Below are 25,405 nucleotides of genomic sequence, written 5' to 3'. Positions count from 1 at the left end.
CCGTTTTCTTTCACGAATTATTTTAAATCTATTTTTTCACAATATTTTAAACAGCCTGTTCCAATAGCCATGGCTGTTTCTGAAAGGTTGCAAACCTTTTCAGAAACAGTGTCAGAAAGTCTATAAATATGCTTTGAATCTCAGAATCTTTCCTATGTTTTATAGCCTTCGAGTGGTTCGCTGTTACATCGGCATTTTTGGTACCAACACTCCATTGAGTTAAATCGTTCTATCCTGGAAGGACAATATTCCAGCATCTCGGGTGCTTGAGGGGAATAATTTCTTTAAGGACATACTGTGCATTCAGTGGGCTCGATTTATTCCGAAATTATTTTTTCAGAAATTATTTCATCATTCTGCTCTTGCTAACTTTCTGTTTCTGTTTTTCCTGTTTCAGAAAGTTTATTATTTCATTATTTACAGTAATACATATTGTCTAACAATCTTAAGGAAATTATTTTATTGTATTTTGTATTCTGTTTTTTGGAGAATAAAACTTGTGTAGTTTTCTACTTCTTCTGAATTTTTCTATTCTGATTTGAAGATATAAACACTTCATTGGAGTATTAAAATTCAAAAACGATTTGAAGAACATAAAAATTTCATCGTTTACTGTTAAACAGTATATAAAAACTTCGGTTTTTATTTATTAAACGTACTGTTTATCGTTCATTACAGTACTGTTTACTATTCTATTTTTTGCCATTAATTGAACTCTTCTGTTGTTGACAGTGAAAAATAACAATTGATAATGGAAATTCTTCTGCGACTATTGCGGCAACGATAATACCCTCGTCAAGCCGAACTGTTGTTCCACCGGCTGAGAAACCGTGGAAATTTTCTGGAGACAACTTCAAAGGATGGCAGCAAAGGGTATTCTTCTGGCTTACCACACTTGGTATGCAGAAATTCACCAGTGAAGAACCTCCAGTGCCTGTCGCGGACATACCGGACAACGAAACATTTATGGTTGTTGAGGCGTGGAAATAGGCAGATTTACTTTGCAAAGGCTATATCCTAAGTGCTTTGGAGGATGACTTATACAATGTCTACAGTGCTATGAATAATTCGAAAGAATTATGAGACGCACTTGAGACGAAGCACAAGACTGAAGATGCATGCTTGAAGAAGTTTGTGGTTGCCAAGTTTCTAGACTATAAAATGATAGACAGCAAAACCGTTGGAACCCAAGTTCAAGAACTTCAACTTATTTTTCACGACCTTATTGCTGAAGGTATGGTTGTAAATGAAGCATTTCAAGTGGTTGCAATGATTGAAAAATTACCTCCTTCGTGAAAGGATTTCAAAAACTATCTTAAGCACAAGCGCAAAGAAATGAAGTTGGAAGATCTTGTGATTCGTCTCAAGATTGAGGAAGACAACAAAACAGCTGAGAAGAAGTCTCGTGGAAATTTAACGATCATGGGAGCTAATATCGTTGAGGAGACTGCTCCAAAAAGTCAGAAGCGAAAGAGGTCTTCTGGTCAGACTAAGGATCAGAATAAAAAGAAATTCAAGGGCAATTGCTACAATTGTGGAAAAGCTAGTCACAAAGCCGCTGATTGTCGTCTCCCAAAAAAGGATAAGAAGAACGGACATGCCAACATAGTGGAGAAGAATGATGACATTGATGATCTGTGTGTAATATTTTCGGAATGCAACCTAGTTGGAAATCTAAAAGAGTGACGGATTGACTCTGGAGCCACTCGACTTGTTTGTTTTGTCAAAGAAGCATTTGCGACTTACTTTACTGCCGGTCCCGAAGAAGAGCTTTCCATGGAAAATATTGCAACAACCAAGATTAAAGATTATGGGAAGATATTGCTGAAGATGACTTCCGGCAAGGTGTTAACGCTCAACAACGTTCTTCATATTTCTACTATTAGGAAGAATTTAGTTTTTACTTCTTTACTTGTTAAGAATGGATTCAAATGTGTATTTATTTCTGACAAAGTTGTTGTAAGCAAGAATGAAATGTATGTTGGAAAGGGATACCTCACACAGGGCCTTTTCAAACTCAATGTAATGGTTGTTGACAATATGAATAAAATTTCAGCTTCTTCTTATTTATTGGAGTCAAATAATTTATGGCATATTCGATTAGGACATGTCAATTATAAAACCTTGTAGAAGTTAATTAATTTAGAAGTATTGCCTAAATTTGAGTGTAATAAATTAAAATGTCAAATATGTGTTGAATCTAAGTTTGTAAAACATCCTTATAAGTTTGTTGAAAGGAATTCAAATCCTTTAGACTTAATTCATACTGACATTGGTGATATGAAGTCGACACCATCTCGAGGTGGAAAAAAGTATTTTATTACTTTTATTGACGATTGTACTCAATATTGTTATGTTTATTTGCTTAATAGTAAGGATGAAGCAATTGAAGCATTTAAGAAATACAAGAATGAAATGGAGAATCAACTGAATAAAAAGATTAAAATAATTAAAAGTGATAGGGGTGGAGAATATGAATCTCCGTTTGCAGAAATATATTCGGAATATGGAATTATTCATCAAACTACTGCCCCCTACACACCTCAATCCAATGGAATTGCTGAAAGTAAAAACCAGACATTAAAAGAAATAATGAATTCTTTATTAATAAGTTCTAGATTACCGTAGAGTTTGTAGGGGAAGCTATCCTTACAGCTAACCGAATACTCAACAGAGTACCCCATAGCAAAACGCAATCAATTCCATATGAAAAATGGAAAGGAAGAAAACCCAACTTGAAATATTTCAAAGTGTGGGGATGTTTAGCAAAGGTACAAGTACCTTTACCCAAAAGGGTAAAAATCGGACAAAAAATTATGGATTGAATTTTCATTGGATATGCTACAAACAGTAAAGCATGTCGGTTTTTGGTTCATAAATCTGATAATCCTGAAATTCATGTTAATGCGGTAATTGAATCAGATAATGCTGAATATTTTGAAAGTATCTATCCGTATAAAATTGAATGCGAGTCGTTAAGTGAAAGACCTAAACGACCACGGGAAGAACCAAAGGAAAATATTCCAAGTGAAGAAGATCCAAGGCATAGCAAATGTCAAAGAAAATCTACTTTCTTTGGACAAGATTTTGTGACATTCTTGCTTGAAAATGAGCCTCAAACTTTTATAGTAGCTATGTCATCTTCTGATTCAGCATTTTGGAAAGAGGCAGTCAATAGTGAGATTCAATCAATTTTATATAACCATACATGAGAATTGGTTGACCTTCCTCCAGGAAATAAGCCTTTAGGTTCGAAATGGATCTTTAAACGGAAAATGAAAGCCGATGGAACTATTGACAAATATAAGGCAAGACTTGTTATCAAAGGTTATAGACAAAAGGAAGGCCTTGATTACTTTGACACGTACTCGCCAATAATGAGGATAATATCTATTAGGGTGTTAGTGGCACTGGCGGCCGTATATGGTCTTGAAATCCATCAAATGGATGTTAAAACAACTTTCTTAAATGGAGAATTGGAGGAAAAGATTTACATGGAACAACCTGAGGGTTTTGTGGTTTCGGGTAAAGAAAAGAAAGTGTGCAAACTTGTTAAGTCACTTTATGGACTTAAACAAGCATCCAAACAATGGCATGCCAAATTTGACAAAAAAATATTGGCAAGTGGGTTTAAAATCAACGAGTGTGACAAATGTCTTTACATTAAAAAAACTCTAGGACATGAAGTCATTGTTTGTTTATATGTTGATGACATGTTGATAATGAGCAAAAATATGGCAGATATAAATGCTACTAAGTGCATGTTGGCTAGAAAATTCGACATGAAAGACTTAGGAGTTACTGATGTGATCTTAGGAATCAGAATTCACAAGACTCCACAAGGTCTAGCATTATCACAGTCTTACTACATTGAAAAGGTACGTGATGAGTTCAAGTATTAGGATTTCAAAATTGCCAAGACTCCAATTGACGTGAGTTATGCACTTCAAAAGAATGAAGGTGAAAGTGACTCACAACTGGACTATGCAAGAGTATTGGGAAGTTTGATGTATATCATGAATTGTACGCGACCAGATATAGCATGTGCTATTAGTAAGCTGGGTCGGTTTGCAAGTAATCCCAATCAAACACATTGGATGGCAATAAAATGAGTTTTGGGGTATCTGAAACATACCTAAAATTACGCTTTGTATTATAACAAATATCCCTCCGTGATCGAGGGATATAATGATGCAAATTGGATCACTGGATCATCTGAAGTTAAATCCATGAGTGAATGTGTTTTCACAATTGGGGGTGGAGCAGTGTCTTGGAAATCATCCAAACAAGCGTGCATCGCCCGTTCTATAATGGAATCTGAATTCATAGATTTAGATAAGGCCAGTGAAGAAGCTGAATAGCTCCAGAATTTCTTAGAAGATATTCCATTTTGGCCCAAACCTTTGGCACCAATATGTATACATTGTGATAGTCAAACGACAATAGGCAGGGCAGAGAGCGTTATGTATAATGGAAAATCTCGTCATATACGACGGAGACACAATACCGTTAGACAACTACTATCTATTGGTGTTATCACGATTGACTACATAAAGTCAAGAGATAACGTGTCAGATCCACTTACAAAAGGCTTATCTAGGGAGGCAGTTGAAAGATCATCAAAGGGAATGAGGTTAGGGCCTAGGACAAGTCATCGTAGCGGTAATTCTACCTAGCAGACTGGAGATCCCAAGAGCTAGATTCAAAGAGATCAAACAAAGTTATGAATGATGGTTCAACATTGTCAAATAACTCAACCCATTCTCGTGATGAAGACAATGTTCAGAAATCGAGGTAAAGCATTAAGACTTTTTGATGAGTCAATAAATCTTAAAGCTTTTTAATGATTGCTAAGTCTGGCATGATATGACCCAGATAGTGTGTCTATAGGATTACACGTTTAGAAATCACCTATGTAAGTGTGAAGTGTAAGCCGCTTGAAGGGGAATGAAAGTAAAGTCCCATTCTTTAAGCACTAATGAAACCATGCGGTGTTCATGGCTGAAATGAACACAATCGTGAGAACCATAGATGGTTAAGGGTTGATTGTGTGACTTATGTTGTCTAGGTATATAACAAAGCTCGACGGTTCAAAGATATCAAATCTTCCGATTGACCAAGTATATCCGATATAAGTTCACTACGAAAAGTTCAAAGGAAAACCTAATTATCCAGATGCAATTAATCCTTGCATGTAAAACACACGCTCGTCCGTGCATTCCTTTGTCTTATAGCCATTTCGCATTCATGTGGGGGATTGTTGGAATTAAAGATTGGTGAATGAAAAATGGAGGGAAGAAAGTGGAGGGAAAGTGAGCTCCCTTTTGCTTTGGAAAGAGCAAAGTGTCCCTCATTGTGGTGGAAAGAAAAGTGAATGTGCTTATATTGAGAAAGCACTTCTTTTGGTGTTAAATGGGTTGGAAAGAAAGTAAGCCACATACCGTCGTCGTCATTGCTCGCTCGACTCGGCTTCGGCTTCGGATTCAGTCAAAGATTGATTGATTAATCTTTTTGGACAAAATTTCTTTTAATTATTTAATTAATTAATTTAATTAATTAACGAAAATTCAACCCGAAATAATCCAGGACCCGCGATGCGACCCGATCCGGTCCGTTTTCTTTTTCGGATTATTTTTAATTCATTTTTCTGTAATATTTCAAACAACGTGTTCCAACAGCCATGGCTGTTACTGAAAGGTTGCAAACCTTTTCAGAAACAGTGTCAAAAAGTCTATAAATATGCTTTGAATCCCACAATCTCTCCTTACAAAATTTTCTGCTCTTCTTCTTCTTCTGCTGCACAAAATCTTCAGTGTGTTTTACAGCCTTCGAATGGTTCGCTGTTACATCGGTATTTTTGGTACCAACACTCCGGTGATTTAAATCATTCTATCCTGGGAGAATAATATTCCAGCACCTCGGGTACTTGAGGGGAATAATTTTCTTAAGGACACACTATGCATTCAGTAGGCTCGATTTATTCCGAATATATTTTTTCAAAAACTATTTCGACATTCTGTTCTTGCTAACTTTCTGTTTCTGTTTTTCCTGTTTCAGAAAGTTTACTGTTTCATTATTTATAGTAATATATATTGTCTAACAATAGAATGTCACTAAGCTATTTGAGTGACTTTTTCTTTACATAATAGGCGTGTTTAATGATTTTATAGTGACTTGATGTGATATTTAAGTATAATTGAGTGATTATTTAATTGCAAAAAAGTTCGGTAACTTCTAGTGATAATTAGACAAAGTCAAATGAAATTTTTATTGAAAAATTATTAACTTTGGTGCAATGAATTGAGGATCTATTTGGAAAATCATATGTAATTTTCGAATTGTATAATTATTGGGGTAGTAATTATACAATCCGATAATTAGTGGCGGAGCAAAAATTTTTATTAAGGAGGGTCAAATATAAAGAAGTAAATCCACAACGTAATTTTCCGATGAAGGATGTTAGTTAACACCCTTTCAAATACATATGGCTCCGCCAAAGTGATATTACACAATATAATAATTTCAATGACTTTTTTGTTGTTTGTCATAATTTAATTACAGTATACTTCCCAATGTCATTTCTAGTTGCATAAGTATAATTATATAGTTAGATATTTTTTTTAATTTTAAAATAAAGTTAATTTTTAAAAGTGAGTAAACTTTTTTATGAACATGTAAATAAGTTTCAATGTGAGACAATAGATGAGTCACACTATGAAAACAATGGAGAGGATGGTGGAGAGGAGGGTTAGGAGAAGTGTGTCTATCTTGGAGAATCAATTCAGATTTATGCCGGAGCAGTCCACTACAAAAGCTATTCATCTTGTGAGAAGATTGATAGAACAATATAGGGAGTGGAAGAAGGACTTACATATTGTATTTATTGATCAAGAAAAAGCCTAGGACAAAGTCCCATGAGAGGTTCTATGGATATGTTTGGAGGCTAGCAGAGTTTCGATAGTGTAGGTGATAAAGGATATGGAAGCTAAGACTAGGGTGAGGACTGTGGGAAGAGACTCAAATTATTTCTTAGTGGTGAGGGGGTTGCACCAGGGATCAACTCTTAGCCCATTTTTATTTGCTCTGGCAATGGATGTGCTGACGCGACACATCCAAGGGGAGGTGCCGTGGTGTATGTTATTTACAGATGACATAATGCTGACTGACAAGATGCGTTGCAGAGTTAACGCTAGGCTAGAAGTGTGGACACAGACCCTAGAGTCTAAAGGTTTCAAGTTGAGTATGATGAAAATAGAATATTTGGAGTGCAAGTTCAGTATTGGGACGCATGAAGCTGAAGTGGAAGTGAAGCTTGATACACGAGTCATCACCAAGAGAGATAGTTTTAAATACCTTGGGTATGTAATACAAGGTAATGGAGAGATTGCCAAGGATGTTACTCATCGTATTGGAGCGGGGTGGATGAAATGGAGACTCGCATTTGATTTTTTGTGTGATAGAAATATACCACCAAGACTCAAATGCAAGTTCTATTGGGCGGTATTTAGACTGACTATGTTGTATGGAGCCGAATGTTGGGTAGTCAAGAAGTCTCATGTTCAGAAGATGAAAGTAGCGGAAATGAGGATGTTGAGATGGATGTGTGGGTATAACATGAAAGATAAGATTAGGAATGAAGTTATTAGGGACAAGGTACGCATGGCTCCTATGGAAAACAAGTTGCGAGAATTGAGGTTGAGATGGTTCGGGCATGCGAAGAGCAGAGACACCGATATCCCAGTTAGCAGGTGTGAGAGGTTGACCATGGAGGGTCAGAGAAGGGGTAGATGAAGGCCTAAGAAGTACTGGGGGAGAAGTGATTAGGGAGGATATGGCACTACTTCAACTTACTGATGACATGACCCTCGATAGAAATGTGTGGAGGTCGAATATTAGGGTTGTGAGTTGACATGTAGTCGAGAGTATCTCCTAGTATCGCGAGCAGTATTAGTAGTAATCTTATTTTACTATTCCTAGTTCCTTGTTGGTACATAGTGTATCATTCTTACTGTTAGTATTATCACTATTCTTGTATTTTCCTATTCCTAGATCTTTGTTATTACATGGCCATTTGCTTTCGTTGTCTTATTACATTGTTGATGCTATTGTTTGTTTATTGCTCAATTTTTTGTTTCTAAGCCGAGAGTCTACCGAAAATAGCCTGTCTACCCTCATAAGGTGGGGGTAAGATCTGCGTATACACTACTCTCCTCAGACCCCACTTGTGGAATTTCACTGGGTTTTGTTGTTATTGTTGTTGTTGTTGTTGTTGTTGTTGTTGTTGTTGTTGTTGTTGTTATTGTACAATAGATGAGTGTATAAAAATATTAAATTTTATTTATTACTGTATTAGGTATTTAAAATAAATAGTTTTTAACAAAAATATATTAAATAAATATAAATTTATAATTAAAATCATAAAAATATTTATTTTTTCAAATATAATATTTTAACTTGAATTATTTAATAAAAATTCCAAAAATTAATTTAAATTTTGTACCAAATCATGTGAATAAAATGGCAGCTAATTCGAATTTTCATTACGGAATTTAATCTAACTTCCACATAGGATTAACCAATTCATATTGTAATAAAAGAAAAAAATAACAAAAATGGTGATATTCATAATCTAGAAAAAAAGAAGAAGAAGCAAACTTGGAGTAAGTAGAGAACCTGCTAAGGAAAATGGGTGTTATGATTTTATAAGTGTGATTCTGCTCTTACTCATACTCATGCTGAGCTTCTTGCATTAAGACAAGGCCTAGAGATAGCTTACAATAATTGCTTCATGCCACTGGCGATTGAAACAGACTCCATAGAGATTATTAACTTGTTGGAAAATGACTCACTTATCTATGCTTCAATTATAAATGATTGCGAATTACTAATGCAAAAAATGGAGAACCCAGTGATTCGGCATAAGTTCAGGGATGGAAACAATGTGGCACATCTCTTGGGTATAAGGAAGGTTCTCAGGGAGAAAATTATGGAAGACTAGTTTACCTCTCAGTACTACCTATGACAGTTAGTGCTGCAAGCTTTAAAGATAGTAGATGAGCAAGTATAGAGAAACATGCCTCAGATAGTGTCTGTAATAGTTTAGCTTGCCTTGGAAACTTGAGTGTTATAAATGACACTCGTAGTAATGGTACTGTCATTTACTAAGATCAAGTTTGTCCTTATAGCACCAAAAGCATAGTAGGCAGATTTACTCTCCTTTTTCACTTCACTCTTTTTTTCTTTTTGTTTTTTCATCTCAGCTTAGTCGACGGGCAGTGTAGATTAACGATCTATTTTATTCGAAGTCATTTTTTTTTAAAAAGGAAAAGAACAAAGTAGAAGAAGTTAGAGCCAAGTTCAAATATGTCACAAACTTTACACATACTCCATAAACGACTGCCAAAAAGGGCCTGGTGGTCAGCGGATTTTCTCCATTGGTGGCAAACATCGAACCGTTAGTTGAAGAGCATAAATTTGAAATTAACCACTGTTTCAGAGAACCAAATAGACCTGCTGATAAACTAGCGAGTCTAAGCCATTGTAGTGATATAATCTATGTCTTCAACTCTTTTGCTGAACTCCCCAGTCAAGTCAGAGGGCTCATCAACATGGATAGATGGAACTTACCTTTATTCAGGATCAAAAGAGCCAAACCAACTCATATCATATAGGATCCACCATGAGATCTCTGTATATCTTTGTTAATTTTTTGTTAGGACTAACAATAGTAGTCACATCTCAATGATCATGTACAAAGTTTGGGATTCCAAACTCAATATATCTTTTTGTGCATCCATGATCAATGGAGGCAATGTTTTAACTATAAAAAAGAACCTCGTTTTGTAATATCCTATCAAGAATGTCCAGTTTTAATTATTCCTGTTGGATATAAGTTATTGTCCAAGTACTTATTTCATCATCCAGAATATGATCTTTCTCATCAACGACAATCTGCTAAGATTTGTGGAGCTCAACAATTGATACAGCCTCACTTGTAAATTGTGAAATATTTGATGTCTTAATGACATGTTCTTGATCTATGAATTCTGCTACTGCTTCTGCAAAAATGGTGTAAAATTAGCTATAGATTCATAGTCTCACATACACTCATGCTTAGTCTTTTGGCGAGTAATAATAAAGTTTCTATTAATAAACCCGAGAAAACTTGATAGTTGCACATCCGTGGAAGGTGAAATCCATGGCACAACAAGCAAGTCTGAAGATATCTCTTCACCCTTTTGCTCCCAAAACCTATATATTGTTCATCAATCGTGGTCACTTGCTGGGTTGGAAAGTGAAGGATTTATTTTGTTACTCAACTTTCATTTAGAGCCGGTTTGGAAAGTCAGGAGAGAATTGAATTTGGGTGTAATTGAGTGTAATTATACTTTTTGACATGTTTGTTTGGTAAGTAATTACTTGGTTAGTAGAGAATTGGATGTAACTGAAAATGAGTAATTACACTATCCAATTTTCAGGGGATATAAGAATCGATGGTAATTACATTATGTAATTATAACTTTTGAAATTTTTTTTTTTTCTTCTGATGCAGTTAGTGATGAGCAGGGAGTCAGTTTCTCCAAGGCTAGCCTATAACCATTTGTAGCACAACATTTGAGGCCAAAGAGCATTGAAGCTGCTTCCGCCAAGTTACTAGTCCCTGATCCCCAAAAAATAGAGTCGGAAAAAATAACTATTCCCTGATTATTTCTGTATCATGACCCAAAATTCACCTAGTCGTGATGACACCTAACTCAACCCGCTAGGTAAGCCTAACAACCGTTACACAATTCTAATGAAGATCATAAGTAATTAATAAACGAAATAGCTAAATTTCCATACAATATCTCAAGGATTGATAGTACAAGTTATGAGCCACTAAGACTTAGATTTACAAAGCTGGTACAAAAATAGATACAACATCTGTTTGAAATATACATAAACAGAGTACAAATTCAAAGCTACCAAGAACAAGTGGTAGCTATATCCGGAAAGCAGGTACATCTTCAATGCCAGCTTTTGTTATCCACAGCAACTCAGCTCCAAGATCTGCACGCAAAGTATATAAGTGTAGTATGAGTACAACCGACCCCATGCACTCAGCAGTATCATAACTAACCTCGAAAATGTAATAGTCACAAGAATTATTTATGATACTCGCTAATAACCTGTTCAATTCCTGGATTTCACAAGTACACAACACTGGTGCCATCTAATCATATAACATAGATAAAACCACATAGGTGCACAAAGGAATAATGTGTTAAGTCTTGAATCAGTTAACAATCCAGCATATAGAGAAGATATGCATCCAATATCATCAAATCATCAAAATTGAATATAGAGAAGACACGCGTAAAGCATCAAATAATCCTTTCGCAGTTTTATATAGAGAAGATATACGTGAAATATCAATTAATCCTTCAACAAGTGAATATAGAGAAGACATACAGAAAATCATGTATACATCCAAGGAGTTTGCAAGTAGAGAAGAGATCCAAAGTCCAACCAATGATCAACTTTACCCAAATCCATATTAACCAGAAACCTGACGGTTTCTCACAACCTGCGTGTACACCATCAAGAGAGAAACATGAGAGGGTGACCCTAATAGATGGATCCTTATCCACACGCTGCACGAACAACTCACGTGTTGAATAGACAATTCACGTGCCAATAATAACAATCACATGGACAACTCACGTGCCAATAATAACAACCACACAGATAACTCACGTGCCAATAATTACAACCGCACGGACAACTCACATGCTATCATAACTCGGATCCCACATACTACTCACATGCTATTAGTCCAGTCCATATCACACAAAATATATATATACAAGAATACATGCTCATGAAACATATAAAATTACATACTCATGGACTGATATAAGTGACATGCTAAGGTGTATGCCTGTGCGAAGTGTACTATCATAGCTCAAATTAAACAACTTTATCACAAAATAGCAGTTATCATGTTCAATCAGGGGATAACCTATATGTAACATCTAACATGGTCTGATTAGCTCACAAAGGGGGTACAAATATAAAAAACATAATAGCATGAGGTTTAACAATCAATTCAAGACATATCGTATTCTAAGCACTACCCCGAGCATGAATAATACCTCGGTGCACGCACATGGGCTCAACCCCACACATGTGCACCACTCATAGCATGTAGCTATCACTAATAACTCAGGAAAATAGTGCCTCAACCAAGTTTAGGTAAGATACTTACCTCAAACAAGTCAAACCATTACTCTAAAACTGCCTTCCCGCATGAATCCACATCCGAATAGCTCGAACCTAGACAAAAACAACTCAATAACATTAAATAATGCCATAGGAATCAAACCCAAATGATAAAGCTCGAATCTTTAATCAAATTCTCAAAGTCAACCAAAAAGTCAACTTAGGCCCGCAATTTGGAACCTGACAAAACTCCCAAATCTCGAATACCCATTCAAGCTCCCTCAAAAATCGCCTCTTCTCAAGCTCCAAAACTTTGTGAGAAAAAGTAACTAAATTTTAAAACAAGTAAAAACCCGAATCAGATCCTATATGATCTCAAAACTCATATTTGATAAGCCCAACATGATCTTTGCAAGAAGCAAGATAGCCTTTTCAATTACCCAGTTTGGCCTTAAAATGAGCGATATATGATATTTTGAAGTTTTAAAGGAAGTCTGAAAATTTTAGGGACGTAATCGGTATTTTCGGAATTGTTTACACCAGAAAAAATCAGCAATCGAAAAATTTCGGTTTAGCACCCAAAACTTATTCGAAACCTCCCGGACACAAACCATATATGTTTAGGCACCACGTATTTCATAGGGTCCACAGACTTCTTAGGCCATGGTTGCTACTTTAGTTGCCTCTCCACCTTCATATCTAGCTAGGGGTAAGGACAGGCGGGTAGTGGTCGCCCTAGAGGGGGAGGCCTAGCCAGATTCTATGCTTTTCTGGGTAGGACGGAGGTGGTCGCATCAGACCCAGTCATCACAGGTATTGTTCTGGTTTGTCATAGAGATGCATCAGTCTTATTTGATCCAGGCTCCACTTACTCATATGTTTCATCTTACTTTGCTCCGTATTTGGATATATCTCGTGATTCTTTGAGTTCTCCTGTATATGTGTTTACACCCGTGGGAGATTCTATTATTGTGGAATGTGTGTATCGGCCGTGTTTGGTTGCTTGGAGTTTTTGAGACCAGAGTTGATCTATTGTTACTCATTATGGTAGACTTTTATGTTATCTTTGGCATGGACTGGTTGTCGCCCTATCATGCTATTCTGGATTGTCATGCCAAGACTGTGACACTGGCTATGCCAGGTTTGCCGTGGTTAGAGTGCAGGGATACATTGGATTATATTCCTTGTAGGGTTGTGTCCTTCCTTAAGGCACAACGGATAGGTGAGAAGGGGTATGATGCATGTCTATCCTTTTTGAGAGATGTCAATGCTGATACTCCTGCCGTTGAGTCAGTTCCGGTAGTGAGAGACTTCCCAGCAGATCTTCGGTGCATGCCGCCCGATAGAGATATCGATTTTGGTATTGACTTGTTGCCCGGAACTCAGCCCATTTCTATTCCATCATATGGTATGGCACAAGCAGAGTTGAAGGAGTTAAAGGAGCAGCTGCAAAAGTTTCTTGATAAGGGTTTCATTCGGCCTAGTGTGTCACCTTGAGGTGCTCCGATTCTGTTCGTGAAGAAGAATGGTTCTATGCGGATTCGTATTGATTATAGATAGCTGGACAAGGTTATGGTGAAGAACAGGTACCCATTGCTGTGTATTGATGACTTATTTGACCAGCTACAGGGTGCTAGATTGTTCTCAAAGATTGATTTGAGGTCAGGGTATTATCAACTGAAGATTCGGGATCCGGATATTTTGAAGATTGCTTTCAGGACTCCATATGGTCACTACGAGTTCCTTGTGATATCATTTGGGCTGATCAATGCCCCAACAATATTTATGCATCTCATAAATAGTGTATACAAGCCATATCTTGATTTATTCGTCATTGTGTTTATTGACGACATCTTGGTATACTCCCACAATCGGGAAGATCATGAGCAACATCTAAGGACCGTGCTCCAGAACTTGAGAGAGAAGAAGTTGTATGCAAAATTCTCAAAGTGTGAACTCTGGCTTGATTCAGTGATGTTTTTGGGTCATGCGGTGTCGAGTGAGGGGATCAAGGTAGATCCGAAGAAGATTAAGGCAATTCAAAGTTGGATTAGACCGTCCTCAGATACTGACATTCAAAGTTTTCTTGGTTTGGCCGGGTATTATCACCGTTTCGTAGAGGGTTTCTCATCCATTGATGCACCTATGACCATATTGACCCATAAAGATGCTCCTTTCAGATGGTCCAAGGAGTGTGAGGCCAGCTTTCAAAAGCTCAAGACTGTTTGGACTATAGCCCCAATGTTGGTGTTGCCTATGGGTTCATGGTCTTGCACTATGTATTATGATGCATCACGTGTTGGCCTTGGAGCGATGTTGATGTTAGACTGTAGGGTGATTGCCTATGCGTCTCAGTAGCTAAAGGTTCATGATAAGAATTATCCTGTCTATGACCTGAAATTGGTAGCTATTGTTCATGCATTGAAGATTTGGAGGCATTATCTATACGGTGTCCCATGTGAGATCTGTACCGACCACCAGAGTCTCCAGCATCTGTTCAAGCAGAAAGATCTCAACTTGCGGCAGCGAAGATAGTTAGAGTTGCTTAAAGACTATGATATCACTATTCTATATCATCCCAGGAAGGCCGGCGTAGTGGCTGATGCATTGAGTAAAAATTTGGAGAGTTTGGGTAGTTTGGCATATCTGCTAGTAGTAGAGAGGCGATTAGACCTAGATGTTCAAGCCTTGGCCAATCAGTTTGTTAGATTGGATGTTTTAAAGCCCAGTCGGGTTCTTACTTGCATGGTTTCTTAGTCTTCTTTATATGATCACATAAGAGAGCATTAGTATGACGACCCCCATTTGCTTGTTCTTAAGCACACGGTTCAGTACGACGATGCCAAGGATGTTTCTATCGGAGATGACAGTGTGTTTGGGATGCAAGGCAGGTTATGTATGCCCAATGTAGATAGGTTATTAGAATTGATCCTTCAACAGACCCACAGTTCGCGGTACTCCATTTATCCAGGTGCCGCTAAGATGTATCAGGATTTGAGACAATACTATTAGTGAAGGAGAATGAAGAAAGATATAGTGGAGTGTGTGGCTAAGTGCCTAAATTGTCAGCAGGTGAAGTATGAGCATCAAAGGCCAGGTAGTTTGCTTCAGAGACTTGAGATTCTCGAATGGAAGTGGCCGTGTGTTACCATGGACTTCGTTGTTGGGCTCCCACAGACTTTGAAGAAATTTGACGCTATTTGGGTGATTGTGGATAGGTTGACAAAGTCAGATCATTTCATTCCGGTAGTGACTACCTATTCTTCAGAGCAGCTGGTTTAGATCTATATCCGCGAGATTGATCGATTTTATGGCGTGCTGGTATCCATTATCTATGACCGTGGCATGTAGTTTACATCATACTTATGGAGAGCTATGCAGCGTGAGATAGGAACACAGGTTGATTTGAGTACATCATTTCACCCCCAGACGGACGGACAGTCCGAGAGCACCATTCATATCTTAGAGGATATGCTTTGTGCCTGTGTTATGGATTTTGGGGGTTCTTGGAATCAGTTCTTGCAGCTTGTAGAGTTCGCCTACAACAAAAGCTAACAACTGAGTATTCAGATGGCTTTTTATGAGGCCCTGTATGGGAGATGGTGCCATTTCTTAGTTGGTTGGTTTGATCCCGGTGAGGCTAGATTGTTGGGCATAGATTTGGTTCGAGATGCCTTGGAGAAAGTCTAGTTGATCCAGGATCGACTTTGTACAACACAGTCTAGGCAAAAGAGTTATGCCGATTGAAGAGTTCGTGATGTTGCATTCATGGTTGGAGAGAGGGTTCTGCTCTGGGTTTCACCCATGAAGGGTGTAATGAGGTTCAGGAAGAAAGATAAGTTGAGCCCTAGGTATATTGGTCCTTTTGAGATCCTTGAGAGAGTGGGGGAGGTGGCCTACAAGCTTGAATTGCCACCCAGTTTATCTGCAGTTCACTAGTGTTCCATGTTTCCATACTCCGGAAGTATCACGGTGATCCGTCCCATGTTTTAGATTTCAGCTCAGTCCAATTGCAAAAGGATTTGACTTACGTTGCGGAGCTGGTGGCCATCAGACAGGCAAGTCCAAAAGTTGAGATCAAAGAATATTGCTTTAGTACAGGTTCAATGGAGGGTTCAACTAGTCGAGGAGGCGACTTGGGAGACCGAGCATGATATGTGTAGCCATTATCATCATCTTGTCATCACTTCAGTTATGTCTCTATACTCATTTGAGGACGAACGTTTATTTTAAGAAGGGGAGGATGTAACGACCCGGCCGGTAGTTTTGAGTATTTTAACCTGGTTCCCCTATTTATTTTCTCCTATATGTTAAATTGTGGTTATGAGACTTTCCGTGGTGGTTGGTTTGGTTTCGGGTGAGCTTCGGAGTGTATTGGGACAGTTAGTCCCAAGGTTGGAAGCTTAAGTTGAAAGAGTTGACCAGAGTTTGGCTTTTGTTTAGATGACTCCGGAATGGAGTTTTGATGGTTCCTATAACTCCGTATTGTGATTTTGTACTTAGGAATATGTCCGAATATTTATTCGGAGGACCGTAGGCCGTTTTGGCTTGAATTGGCGAAAGTTGGAAAGTTGAAGCTTAGGAAAGTTTAGACGTTTAACCGAGAGTTGACTTTGTCGTTATCGGGGTCAGATTTTGGTTCTGGAAGTTAGAATAGGTCTGTTGTGTCATTTATGACTTGTGTGCAAAATTTGAACTCAATTTGAGTTGGGTTGATATGAATTGGCGTTAGTTTTGGAAGTTGAAGTTCATGGAATCAATAGGTTTGAATTGGGTGCGATTCGTAGATTTGATGTTGTTTTATGTGATTTTAGACCTCGAGTAGGTTCGTTATGTGTTTTGGAACTTGATGGTATGGAAATGCTGGTGCTCTGTTGTCGCAATTGTGAGCACCAGCCTCGCAATTGCAAAGGTGACAGGGGGTCTTTGATGTCGCAATTGCGAAGTCAGCATGCTTGAGGCATGGGTTGCTTTTGCGAAGAAGTCCATCTTCGCAATTGTCTAGCCTTTGTCATAATTGCGACAATTGTTGAGGCTGTCAGGGTTTACAAATGCGATCCCTGGTATGTAATTGCGAGGGTTCGCAAATGCAAACCTTTGACGAGCTCGAAACACACACTTAAATTATGCTCGCTAGTCAAAGATAGTATAGTATAATATTTTATCCACATGGATTAGAGTTAAACGGTATTTTCGTAGTTTATAGATTGATTGCTATCGAGAAGAATCAAAAATTGATATTTATAAGATGTCTAACTAAAATTAACTAAGAATCTAAAGCTATTGACTAATGACAATCACAACAAGGAACAAACAAAGAAGTTATCAATGGGAGAAAATAGGGGTTGATAGGATAGGTGCAAGACAATTGTTTGGGATCTAACTCTAGATAATTCACTTCTAATGTTTAAGTGGGTCTCTCGAATTCACTCAATTATTAGTTCAAATGTTGAGTAAAAAATCCTCTCTCGATTAAGTCTTAACCTCACAAGATGAACGAATTTTAAGCACGTGAAGATATGCAAGAAAGTATAGTGGATTGTTCGTTAGGAAAACATCTTTCGATTATTCTCCTAACTAGGTTTAATTAATAATTCAACTAGCCTCTTTCGATTACTAAGAAGAATTAATAAATTCAACTAACAATATAATGCAAAGATATCACAAGTTTTGCCTCTCTCGATTACATGAACAAGTGAATATAGATGCCACAATTAAATCATCCAAAAATGCTTCAATACATAAAACTAGAGTTATAATCCACAAACAAATATCAATACACCAAATCCATCAAACCCTAAAGAGAACTACTCCATAGATATATGGAGCAATTCATCACAAATATAATTAAAGTATAGGAAAAAATAGATTTGATCCAAACTCGGGTCTTGAGTGAGGAAGGAATGATGAAACCCTTGTGCTTTTTCTCCTCCAAATACTCCTTGGCTTCCTTAGGTCTAAAGTATGTCAAAAGTCAAGAAAATAATATTTTTCTATGTATTTATACTAAGTAGGGTCGGGCCTAAACGAAATCACCCTTTCCTAGCCGAAATAGGAAAACTTGTAAACTTATTGCTTTTCATGCGTCGCACTATGCGTAGCATTAGTGCTTTTTCTTGTCAGACCACAGAAACCCACCCTCTAAACTTTGTCAATTCCTGATACAAAATTACATTACTGTGTCACCTAGTGCGTCGCACCAGTGCATTTCTTCAGATGTTGCTTCTTCCTTGATTTTTTTACGTCCAGAAGTGATCCTCGACCCCCGAACACGATCCCAGCTTAATCCCTTGGGCTTTTACTCAGACTTCAAAGCTCCAATTATTTGATTTAGCTCCACAACATCTACAAAACTCGGAATCATACCTACAAGGTGTAAAACACACAATAAGTACCAAACACTAGCAATTAAAGCTCAATCACAATTAAAGTACAATAAGCGACTAAAATACAATATCATAGCCTACCATCAACACCCCACACTTAAACCATTGCTCGTCCTCAAGTAATCAAACTACACTTTATATAAACACGACCTTTTTAAACAACTCTCACAACTCATCATACCAAGAATAATTAAAGCAGATTAAGCATAATACCGTAACATCCTCGCCTCAAGATTTGACTCAAAAGCACCACGCATTATTTATAACCCGCTCACTTACTCTAACACAGAAGTCAACGACATTACCTTTCCTTCATGAATTAAGTGGCCTCAAACAACAATAGAGAGTAGTTCCACACACAATAGAATTTAAGAACAATTAGGAACTCAAGATAGAAAGAATTCACTCACTCTCAGAAACAACATTCATATTTCATAAAAGACGTACCATAGGCTTGCCCGTAGTGTACTACTCTACTATTTGAGCTCATTCAGTCAAGGATCAAGTAGGACTTTATTTGATTGTAATGTAGGCTGCGGGATGGGTAGGATACATTTGGATATAAGAGTGACTACACCTCCCTAAGCACTTTAATACATATAAATTAACAATTCAAAACCCACACTTATGTCAAGCCATAAATCCACCTTCACAATCAATATACATTAACTTCCTACTTTTTTAAGCACAATTACATCAAGAGTCACCACTATCAAAGAATATTTTGCACAACAATATAGTAATTTTTTTCTTTTTCCTTTTCAATTCAAGTGGCTCTTACTTTTTCAATACAGTGCACCTTTCTCCTATTTCAATAGTTCCACTCAAAATCCAAACCAACACCCCACACTTTAAATTTTATACAATTCATAACAAATTTTTAAGTGCTCACGAGAGGTACAAGGTTCAAATAGATGGTCAATTCGAGCAAATGGGTAAGGCTTGTAATGTGGTTGCCAAAGAAACAAGATTACATACTCAATGGGGTTAACTAAGATACATAACAATTAGGTGGGTAAGAGCATATAACTAGCTCAACAAATAAATGCCTAAATCACTTCCAAGACTGAACAAAACTACCATTTCGCTTTGCAAACACACGGGGCAAGTTCTAGACATCAAATGCAATGCACAGAATACACAAAACCTCACACACACATGGCACATAACTCACTCAAGATTGGACTATCAAGACACTCTAGCCAAAGCAGTTAAGCAAAGGTAAGATCATATAATTTAAGGTACTTACACAAGAGTCAAAAACTGAGCCTAAGCGACACAAATAAAACACTCACTATGCTCAAGGTATAATAAAATAAAGAGATATTGCTATCAATTCAACCCATAGCACAAGGTTTCATACTCCTAAAAAAATAAAAAACTAACTACACGCGGTTCAAACAAAACCCTTGGAAAAGAACTGCGGCACAAAAAAAAACAAGGGCGAATTATTACACTACCTACAAAACGAAAATCTTTTTGTCTTTTTCTTTCGACTTTACTCCCTCAAAAAATCTGTCGATGATATCCATCGTCGGGAAAAATCGAAAATTTTAAAATTTTTATGATTTTTTTTCTATTTGTTCTATCTCCAACTAACACATATACATACAACATACAATTATCCCCCACCCCACACTTTAAGTTATGGCATGTCCCCATGACACACAATTAAAAAGCATAAGGTAAAGAAAACTTTCCTGAACATCTAGTCAGGATCTGAGTCGAAGTTGGGCTCCATTCCTCGCCTTCGGGCTAATGCGCATATCCATGCTGACAACTTCTTCTCAGCCTTTTTGGGGTACACCCCACACTTATCTTTCTCACTTAGTGCATCCTTCTATTTTGATCCCTTCACTTTCCACTTTACACTTGCAGCTGGTTTTTCATTTTGTACCCCCTTTGCTACATTCATAGCAAAAGTCACTGTCGCCTTACCTACTCTAAGCATGAGTTTCCTCTTGTGTATATCTAATATAGCTCTACCCGCTGCTAAGAATGGTCTTCCTAGGATGAGGGGGATCTCCTTGTTCTCCTCTATATTCACCACTATAAAATTCACAGAAAATACGAACTTATCCACCCGAACTAACACACCTTTCACTATTCCCTTGGGTATTAAAGTCGTCTGGTCTGCCAGCTGCAAAGATATTGGCACCGACCTTATCTCTCCAATTTTCTTCTCTAGTTTCCTATAAATATATAGAGGCATTAAATTAATTGAGGCACCAGAATCACATAATAATTTATCAAAATGAATAGTTCCTACAGAGGAAGGTATAGTTAAACTCACTGGATCTCCACACTTTTATGGGAATTTGTTTTGTAAGATCGCACTGCAATGCTCTGTGATCTTGACCACTGAGGTCTCCTCGATTATCCTTTCCTTTGTAAGGATCTCCTTTAAGAATTTCGCATAAGCAGGCATTTGTGAGAGCACTTCTGTGAAAGGTAAGTTCACATGAACCTGTTTCAGCACATCCAGAAATTTCTCAAACTGCTTGTCCAACATTTCTCTACATAGCTTTTGAGGGAAAGGTAAAGCAGTCATATGTTTGATCTCCTCATGTTCCTCCCTTTTTGCTTTTTCTTCTTCCTCCTCCTCCTCCTCCTCCTCCTTCGTCTTCTTCTTCTTCTTCTTCTTCTTCTTCTTCTTCTTCTTCTTCTTCTTCTTCTTCTTCTTCTTCTTCTTATTATTATTATTATTATTATTATTATTATTATTATTATTATTATTATTATTATTATTATTATTATTATTATTATTATTATTATTATTATTATTATTATTATTATTATTATTATTATTATTATTATTATTATTATTATTATTCTTCTTCTTCTCAGTTTTCATCAGGCCTTTCTTCTTTTTATCAACATCATTCTTCAGTTATTCCCCACTTTTATTTTTAAGTATCACCTATTTTTGGATCGGGGTGGTATCTTTCAACACTCGCCCACTTCTCAGAGTTACAACATTCACTGTTTCTTTGGGATTCTTTTCAGTGTCAGCAAGGAGAGTGCCTGGAACCCTCTCAGATAATATTGTTGCAATCTGTCCCACTTGTCTCTTCAGGTTTCTCAAACCAGTGCCCAATTCTTTGATAGCTGCTCCATGAGTGTCCATCTTCTCATGTATCTTCATAATGAAAGCCTTCATTATATCCTCTAGACCTGGTTGGATGGGCTGTTGAGGCTGAAATTGCTGCCTCTACTAATTTTGGTATGTTGGAGCTCCTTGTCCTTGTGATCTAGTGTTATTTTGCTGCCAAATATTCGCAGTACCTCCAGGTGAACTCTATGAAAAACCGGGGTGCCTCTGATCCATTGCATTGAAATTGTAATTTTCCACAACATTTACTTCCTCAGTTGAGGCTTAACACTCATAAGTAGGGTGTCTTCTTTCACATATATCACAAGCTGCGTGAGGCTCACTTTGTATTGAGGCTAAGGTCAGCTTCCTTATCTCTTTGGCCATATCATCAAGCTGTACCTGCACAGATGTGTTAGCATCAACCTGGTGAACACCAGTTGATCTTCTTCTTTTCGCACTCTCAGAGGGCCATTGATTTGCATCTTCAGATAACTCATCAAGAATTATAACTATCTCCTCTGGAGTCTTCTTCATCAACGAGCCTCCAGCTGCATTGCTCAATGTTCTATGTGAGGCCGGTGCCAAACCATCCCAAAAGTTTTGGAGTTGCATCTAGAGTTCAATTCCGCTATGTTAACACTTTCGAACAATCTCCTTAAAACTCTCCCATGCTTCAAAAACAGTTTCATTCTCTTTTTGGTAGAAGTTATGGATTTCTCTTCTAAACTTGCCCGTCTTAGTTGAGGAGAAATATTTATCAACGAAAATTCTGGTTATCTCCTCCCATGTTCTGATCGATCCCATGGGCAAGCTTCGAAGCCACTGCTTTGCATCATTTTTGAGAGAAAAGGGGAATGCCCTTAAATACACTGCATCTTGTGACACACTCTTGTATTTAAAGGTGTTCATAATCTCCTCGAAATCCATTAGATGTGTATTTGGATCTTCGTTTGTCTTCCCTCTGAAGACACATCAATTCTGAAGAGTTTGAAGCAACCCTTGCTTCAATTCAAAGTTGTTTGCTGCAATTGGGGGGTGGTCTAACATTTGATAATCCTTGATTATAGACCGGTCTAGCATAATCGCCAAGTGATCTCCTAGGCATAGGAGCTATATTTTCGAACTGGTCTGCACCCAAGGGTTGATTTTGAGCAATTCTCCGACCCATTGCTTCTTCGTAGATAATCTGTGCATCTCTAATAGTTGCTTCCTCAGCATCCCATGAAACTTGTTCTCTTCGTTGGGCTGCTTCTCTCGTAGCCAAATCTACATTATCCTCCCCGTTTCCAGCCATAAGTTCTTTGGTTGAGGATTGCCCAACCTTTTCTGATTTTCAGTGAGATTTCTTTCCTTTCTCAGTTGTCACAGTTGTTTTTCATTTTCTGGCTCATATGGTAGCATTTTCTTCGCAAAAGTTCGAGTCATGCACAAATCTTAACCTGTAACCTGCGCACAGTCAAAAAACACCAACCGTAAAAAGAGAAAAATAAAATAAAATAAATAAAAAATATTCCTGAATTAGCACTACAAACTATTTCAAACACTATTAATTGCCAATCCCCGGCAACGACACCAAAATTTGACGAGCTCGAAACACACACTTAAATTATGATCACTAGTCAAAGATAGTATAGTATAATATTGTATCCACTTGATTGGAGTTAAACAATATTTTCGTAGTTTCTAGCTTGATTGTTATCCAGGAGAATCAACAATTGAGATTTATAAGATGTCTAACTGAAGTTAACTAAGAATCTAAAGCTATTGACTAATGACAATCACAACAAGGAACAATCAAAGAAGTTATCAATGAGAGAAAATAGGGGTTGATAGGATAGGTGCAAGATAATTGTTTGGGATCTAACTCTAGATAATTCACTTCTAATGTTTAAGTGAGTCTCTCGAATTCACTCAATTATTAGTTCAAACATTCAGTAAAAACTCCGCTCTCGATAAAGTCTTAACCTCACAAGATGAACCAATTTTAAGCACGTGAAGATATACAAGAATGCGTAGTGGATTGGTCTTTAGGAAAACCTCTTTCGATTATTCTCCTAACTAGGTTTAATCAATAATTCAACTAGCCTCTTTAGATTACTAAGAAGAATTAATGAACTCAACCAATAATATAATACAAAGATATCATAAGTTATGCCTCTCTCGATTACATGAACAAGTAAATATAGATGCAATAATTAAATCATCCAAAAATGCTTCAATATATAAAACTAGAGCTATAATCCAGAAATAAATATCAATACACCAAATCCATCAAACCCTAAAGGAACTACTCCATAGATATGGAGCAATTCATCACAAATATAATTAAAGTATAGGAAAACATAGATTCGATCCAAACTCGGGTCTTGAGTGAGGAAGGAGTGATGAAACCCTTGTGCTTTTGCTCCTCCAACTCCTACTTGGCTTCCTTAGGTCTAAAGTATGTCAAAAGTCAAGAAAATAATGTTTTTCCATGTATTTATACCAAGTAGGGTCGGGCCTAAACGAAATTACCCTTTCCTAGCCGAAATAGGAAAACTTGCAAACTTATTGCTTTTCATGCGTCGCACTATGCGTAGCATTAGTGCTTTTTCTTGTCAGACCACAGAAACGCACCCTCTAAACTTTGTCAATTCCTGACACAAAATTACACTACTGTGTCGCCTAGTGCGTCGCACCAGTGCATTTCTTCAGATGTTGCTTCTTCCTTGATTTTTGACGTTCAAAAGAGATCCTCGACCCCTGAACATGATCCCGGCTTAATCCCTTGGGATTTTACTCAGACTTCAAAGCTCCAATTATTTGATATAGCTCTATAACATCTACATAACTCGAAATCATTCCTACCAGGCATAAAACACATAATAAGTACAAAACGCTATCAATTAAAGCTCAAACACAATTAAAGTGTAGTGAATTATTGTGCAATAAGCGACAAAAACACTAGATCATATTCTTCCATCAACCCTGTGTCGCAAATGCGGCATCTGCAGCTGGACATAAGGGCTGGGAGTCGGGATTTTTCAACATATTCTCTCATTTTAGAACCCTAGACTCTGTAGGAGGCGATTTGGAGAGGGAATTTTCATCTACAAACATTGGCTAAGTGATTCTAATCAATTTCCAACTATATTTCATCAATATATCTTATATTTAGCAGAAAAAATCATGTGAATCAAAGTGGAAATTTGTGATACTTTGTCAAGTTTATGAGAGATAAGGAATTTAGTTTTGAGAGTCGATTTGGACTCGGATTTTGAAATTAATTACATATATGAACTCATGGGGTTATGGGCAGTCGGAATCTACCCTTGGACCCGGGTTTTGACCGGGCGAGCCCTAGGTTGACCTTTGTTGACTTTTTGGGAAAAGTGTAAAGATCATAGCTTTATCTATTGTAATTATTTTCCCTTGCATTATTTGACGATATTAAGTAGATTTTGGTAAGATTTGAACCGCGTGGAGGCAAAATTTAGGGGAAAAGCTGATTTCGAGGGTTATTGTTGAGAAATTTACATTCATTGTTATTGTTGATATTCTTGTACACATTGTAGTTGAGTCATGGGATATTGTTGTGGAAATATTGATATTGTTGATTATTGGCAAGTTGTAACATATGGGCACTTATTGTGCGAGTTGTTATTGTGTTGTGATATTGCTACGCATGCGGTGATATTAGGATATGGGTAAATGTGCATGCGGCAGCATAAGGTGGGACTTATGT

At 37.3% G+C, this 25,405-nt stretch overlaps 1 pseudogene; it reads left to right on the top strand.

The window, feature by feature from the left end:
• The first annotated feature begins 22,311 nt into the window (after positions 1 to 22,311).
• Positions 22,312 to 22,410, top strand: LOC142177740 (small nucleolar RNA R71; annotated as a pseudogene).
• Positions 22,411 to 25,405: the final 2,995 nt, after the last annotated feature.

The sequence above is a fragment of the Nicotiana tabacum genome, chromosome 23 (genome assembly GCF_000715075.1).
Source record: "Nicotiana tabacum cultivar K326 chromosome 23, ASM71507v2, whole genome shotgun sequence".
NCBI lineage: Eukaryota > Viridiplantae > Streptophyta > Magnoliopsida > Solanales > Solanaceae > Nicotiana > Nicotiana tabacum.
The sequence above is the reverse complement of the archived record's forward strand: the minus strand, read 5'-3'. Positions and strand labels throughout refer to the sequence as shown.